This window comes from Parasteatoda tepidariorum, chromosome 4 (genome assembly GCF_982258835.1).
Source record: "Parasteatoda tepidariorum strain Cologne lab strain chromosome 4, Ptep-v5.0, whole genome shotgun sequence".
NCBI lineage: Eukaryota > Metazoa > Arthropoda > Arachnida > Araneae > Theridiidae > Parasteatoda > Parasteatoda tepidariorum.
Genome location: NC_141758.1, coordinates 123,019,135 through 123,025,452, shown reverse-complemented (window position 1 = coordinate 123,025,452; position 6,318 = coordinate 123,019,135). Strand labels below are relative to the sequence as shown.

Here is a 6,318-nt window from a genome sequence, read left to right as displayed (position 1 = left end):
ACTTTGAAAAATTCAGAAGATTTTCGTACTTAGAAATATTTTATGGTATTTCAAACTTAGTAATATTTTCAAACGGTTTTGACTATGAAAAATTCAGAAGATTTTCGTACTTAGAAATAAAAAAAAAGCAAATTAAGCAATTAAAAGCACTTATGCAAAGAAACTCGAAAGATCTGTTAGACCAGACGTAAACACTTCAAATATCGTAACATTGTTGCCTAAAAACATTAGTTATTGACCTTGTACTAATGAAGAAACTTTATAATATAATATAAATATAATGTTGTTCGCAACAATGTGTTTATTATCAAAATTGGTTTTAAAAGATGTATAATAATAGTTAAATTTTAAAATATTTTAATAAAAAATGTATGTAATATAATGTATAAAAATATATTTTTTAATAATAGTTATATAATATAAATTTGATAATATAATTATATAATAATAATTTTATGTTCTTTTTTTTTAATTATTTTAAATTATTTTAATATGAAATTTATATAATATGATAAATGTATATAAATAATATTTTTAATTATAATTATGTAATAATAATTTTTAGTTACATTTTTTTTAATTAGTTTTAGAGTGTTTTTTTGTCAAAGTCCAATTTTTTCCGAAATTTTTCTAAGTCTCGAAAATTGTGGAAATTCTTCTAAGTCCGGCGACGGGAAGTCTGAGACGAAGCCCGAATGAGGCCGGAAAGGCCAATATGCGTTTGCCGTTCAAATTTAAATTTCCTCGGCGAGAGGCCGGGGATGCGGACGTCGACGGCCACAGCCCGGGAGAAAAATTCTTCGCTTGGAAAATGAACTTTGTGCGGGAATTCAGAAGATTTTCGTACTTAGAAATATTTCATGGTATTTTAAACTTAGTAATATTTTCAAACGGTTTTGACTTTGAAAAATTCAGAAGATTTTCGTACTTAGAAATATTTCATGGTATTTCAAACTTAGTAATATTTTCAAACGGTTTTGACTTTAAAAAATTCCGAAGATTTTCGTACTTAGAAATATTTCATGGTATTTCAAACTTAGTAATATTTTTAAACGGTTTTGACTTTGAAAAGATCAGAAGATTTTCGTACTTAGAAATATTTCATGGTATTTCAAACTTAGTAATATTTTTAAACGATTTTGACTTTGAAAAATTCAGAAGATTTTCGTACTTAGAAATATTTTATGGTATTTCAACCTTAGTAATATTTTCAAACGGTCTTGACTTTGAAAAATTCAGATGATTTTCGTACTTAGAAATATTTCATGGTATTTCAAACTTAGTAATATTTTCAAACGGTTTTGACTTTGAAAAATTCAGAAGATTTTCGTACTTAGAAATATTTTATGGTATTTCAAACTTAGTAATATTTTCAAACGGTCTTGACTTTGAAAAATTCAGATGATTTTCGTACTTAGAAATATTTCATGGTATTTCAAACTTAGTAATATTTTCAAACGGTTTTGACTTTGAAAAATTCCGAAGATTTTCGTACTTAGAAATATTTCATGGTATTTCAAACTTAGTAATATTTTCAAACGGTTTTGACTTGGAAAAATTCAGAAGATTTTCGTACTTAGAAATATTTCATGGTGTTTCAAACTTAGTAATATTTTCAAACGGTTTTGACTATGAAAAATTCAGAAGATTTTCGTACTTAGAAATAAAAAAAAAGCAAATTAACCCACTGGCGGTTAAGGAAATGGGCAAAATTGGGAGAATGTTTCTCCCCCACACACAGTTCCCCTATCAGTTAACATGGGAAAACCGGTTTTGCTATGCAGAGAAGACTGCAGGTTAAAATGCGACTTTTTACGTGCAGAACCGTCAGTGGGTTAAGCAATTAAAAGCACTTATGCAAAGAAACTCGAAAGATTTGTTAGACCAGACGTAAACACTTCAAATATCGTAACATTGTTGCCTAAAAACATTAGTTATTGACATTGTAGTAATGACGAAACTTTATAATATAATATAAATATAATGTTGTTCGCAACAATGTGTTTATTATCAAAATTGGTTTTAAAAGATGTATAATAATAGTTAAATTTTAAAATATTTTAATAAAAAATGTATGTAATATAATGTATAAAAATATAATTTTTAATAATAGTTATATAATATAAATTTGATAATATAATTATATAATAATAATTTTATGTTCTTTTTTTTAAATTATTTTAAATTATTTTAATATGAAATTTATATAATATGATAAATGTATATAAATAATATTTTTAATTATAATTATGTAATAATAATTTTTAGTTACATTTTTTTTATTTAGTTTTAGAGTGTTTTTTCTTCAAAGTCCAATTTTTTCCGAAATTTTTCTAAGTCTCGAAAATTGTGGAAATTCTTCTAAGTCCGGCGACGGGAAGTCTGAGACGAAGCCCGAGCGAGGCCGGAAAGGCCAATATGCGTTTGCCGTTCAAATTTAAATTTCCTCGGCGAGAGACCGGGGATGCGGACGTCGACGGCCACAGCCCGGGAGAAAAATTCTTCGCTTGGAAAATGAACTTTGTGCGGGAATTCAGAAGATTTTCGTACTTAGAAATATTTCATGGTATTTTAAACTTAGTAATATTTTCAAACGGTTTTGACTTTGAAAAATTCCGAAGATTTTCGTACTTAGAAATATTTCATGGTATTTCAAACTTAGAAATATTTTCAAGCGGTATTGACTTTGAAAAATTCAGAAGATTTTCGTACTTAGAAATATTTCATGGTATTTCAAACTTAGTAATATTTTCAAACGGTTTTGACTTTGAAAAATTCAGAAGATTTTCGTACTTAGAAATATTTTATGGTATTTCAAACTTAGTAATATTTTAAAATGTTTTGACTTTGAAAAATTCAGAAGATTTTCGTACTTAGAAATAAAAAAAAAAGCAAATTAAGCAATTAAAAGCACTTATGCAAAGAAACTCGAAAGATCTGTTAGACCAGACGTAAACACTTCAAATATCGTAACATTGTTTCCTAAAAACATTAGTTATTGACATTGTACTAATGAAGAAACTTTATAATATAATATAAATATAATGTTGTTCGTAACAATGTGTTTATTATCAAAATTGTTTTTAAAAGATGTATAATAATAGTTAAATTTTAAAATATTTTAATTAAAAATATATATAATATAATGTATAAAAATATAATTTTTAATAATAGTTATATAATATAAATTTCATAATATAATTATATAATAATAAGTTTATGTTATTTTTTTTTAATTATTTTAAATTATTTTAATATGAAATTTATATAATATGATAAATGTATATAAATAATATTTTTAATTATAATTATGTAATAATAATTTTTAGTTACATTTTTTTTAATTAGTTTTAGAGTGTTTTTTTGTCTAAGTCCAATTTTTTCCGAAATTTTTCTAAGTCTCGAAAATTGTGGAAATTCTTCTAAGTCCGGCGACGGGAAGTCTGAGACGAAGCCCGAGCGAGGCCGGAAAGGCCGATATGCGTTTTCCGTTCAAATTTAAATTTCCTCGGCGAGAGGCCGGGGATGCGGACGTCGACGGCCACCGTCCGGGAGAAAAATCTTTCGCTTGGAACATGAACTTTGTGCGGGACTATACATGTGAGGCACAGTGAGCGTGTCTCAAGAAACGCAACGCTCTCGTCTCGACAAGGGCGAGGGCTCGCCTCACGGAAACAAAAGGTCTCGGCTTTTCAGCGAGTGGCTCGGACAGTAGTTTGTAGCCGCGTGGAGACTGAACAGTGATGGAAGCATTTAAGAGGTTTTCTGCAGTTTTTTCCGGCGCGAGCACGACTCTCGACGGCAGAGCACTCTCGTGTCCAGGCGTTGACGCCAAGGGAGACGCAGTGAGTCCCGAACCGACTAGAGGAAGAATGCTCTAGTTTGATCTGTGCGAACGGGGACCCGGCCGTCATGCCGGGTCCGGCGCCCTCGCCAGCCTGGGGCACCACCACCTCTGAGATTCGAAGCGCCGCTTCGAACGCTCGCTGAACGTGAAAGTAACCTGGTTGGTCCTGCCAGTAGTCATATGCTTGTATCAAAGAAGGAGGGAAAGTCTGCTGCGGCCGCAGCGGTAACTCCAGCTCCAAAAGCGTATATTGAAGTTGTTGCTGTTAAAAAGCTCTTAGTTGGATCTCAGTTCCAGACGGGTGGTCCGCCCTCCGGTGGTCACTGCCAGTTCTGAGCATTGCCGCCGAAATTGTCCGATGATCTTTACCGGTTGTCGTTCGGTTTCGGCAATTTTACTTTGAAAAAATTAGAGTGCTCAAAGTATGCATGACGCATGAATAATGGTGCATGGAATAATGGAATAGGACCTCGGTTCTATTTTGTTGGTTTTCGGAACACGAGGTAATGATTAAGAGGGACAGACGGGGGCATTCGTAATGCGACGCTAGAGGTGAAATTCTTGGACCGTCGCAAGACGAACTACTGCGAAAGCATTTGCCAAGAATGTTTCCATTAATCAAGAACGAAAGTTAGAGGTTCGAAGGCGATCAAATACCGCCCTAGTTCTAACCATAAACGATGCCAGCCACCGATCCGGCTGTGTTCCTCAAATGACACGCCGGGCAGCTTCCGGGAAACCAAAGCTTTTTGGTTCCGGGGGAAGTATGGTTGCAAAGCTGAAACTTAAAGGAATTGACGGAAGGGCACTACTGGAGTAATGGTAAATATCTACCTTGAATGAGGAATTCCCAGTAAGCACGAGTCATCAGCTCGTGTTGAGTACGTCCCTGCCCTTTGTGCAAACCGCCCGTCGCAACATCCGATGGAATGATTTAGTGAGGTCCTCGGACTGGTGCTCGGACTGACCTCCGGGTCGAGCCGGCGTGCCGGAAAGTTGATCGAACTTGATCATTAAGAGGAAGTTAACGCGTAACAAGGTTTCCGTAGGTGAACCAGCGGAAGGACAATTGAAGATGGGTGCCAGTAGGCTCCGACATCGGCCTACGCCCGGGGATCCTTCTCTGGCGATCCCCGCCTCGACCGCAACTGTCAGTGCCGTGTGGGCGTGCCTGTTTCCCAGCCCTTCGACCTGGGGAAGAGGGAGGTCCTTTGCTGGGCTAGGCTTGAAGAGGGGGCTCGACCTGAGAGAGCTCCCCGCCCCGTTGGTGCCGATGCATTTTCCCCCTTCTCGGAGGAAAACTCTTGATTCGAAACTCTCGAACGCAAAACGACTCTAGTTGGCCGAAACGAAAGTACCACTCCGAGCAGTGGATCACTCGGCTCACGGGTCGGCTAAAAACGCAGAACATGTGGTTGGTCTAATGACCAGTGGTGCGAAGATCCCATCTGTGGGATAAGGACTGATAGCCCTAAGTCACCATCCCTTTTAGGCAATTAAAGATGGGTGCAAGTAGGCTCCGACATCAGCCTACACACGGGGATCCTTCACTCGCGATCCCCGCCTCGAACGCAATTGTCAGTGCCGTGTGGGCGTGCCTGTTTCCCATCCCTTCGTCCTGGGGAAGAGGGAGGTCCTTTTAAGGGCTAGGCTTGAAGAGGGTGCTCTACCAGAGAGAGCTCCCCGCCCCGTGCCGACGCATTTTCCACCTTCTCGGAGGAAAACTCTTGATTTGAAACTCTCGAACGCAAAGCGACTCTAGTCTCTGAATGTGATTGGCGCAATATGGATTCATTTGGTGAACGTGGTTGGTACATTTTTGGTACATGCGGTGGGTCGAATGACCAATGGAGCGAAGATGCCCTCTGTGGCATAATGACTGAACGCCCTCAGTCAGAATCCCTTTTAGTCAGTCATCAGGAGACGGTCGTGATTTTTTTTAATGTCTTATTTGATCGTGTGTGCGAATTTCAAATTTTTTTTTTCTTTCTTCCTAAGTCTTCCGTTGATTGTGTGTGCGAATTTCACAATTTTTTTTTCTTTCATGTCTTATTTGATCGTGTGTGCGAATTTCTCAATTTTTTATTTTTCTTCCTAAGTCTTTCCTTGATCGTGTGAGCGAATTTCTAAATTTTTTTTTCTTTCATGTGTTGATCGTGTGTGCGAATTTCTCAATTTTTTTTTTCTTTCTTCTTAAGTCTTCCGTTGATCGTGTGCGCGAATTTCACAATTTTTTTTTTCTTCATGTCTTATTTGATCGTGTGTGCGAATTTCTCAATTGTTTTTTTTCTTCCTGTCTTCCGTTGATCGTGTGTGCCAATTTCACAAATTTTTTTTTTCTTCATGTCTTTCCTTGATCGTGTGTGCGAATTTCTAAATTTTTTTTTTCTTTCATGTGTTGATCGTGTGTGCGAATTTCTCAATTTTTTTTTCTTCATGTCTTTCCTTGATCGTGTGATCGTCTTCATGTC

General features: G+C 36.0%; 1 pseudogene; it reads left to right on the top strand.

Moving 5' to 3' along the window:
• Nucleotides 1–4,000: 4,000 nt before the first annotated feature.
• LOC147812681 (small subunit ribosomal RNA) lies at nucleotides 4,001–4,919 on the top strand (annotated as a pseudogene; the record flags this gene model as incomplete).
• Nucleotides 4,920–6,318: the final 1,399 nt, after the last annotated feature.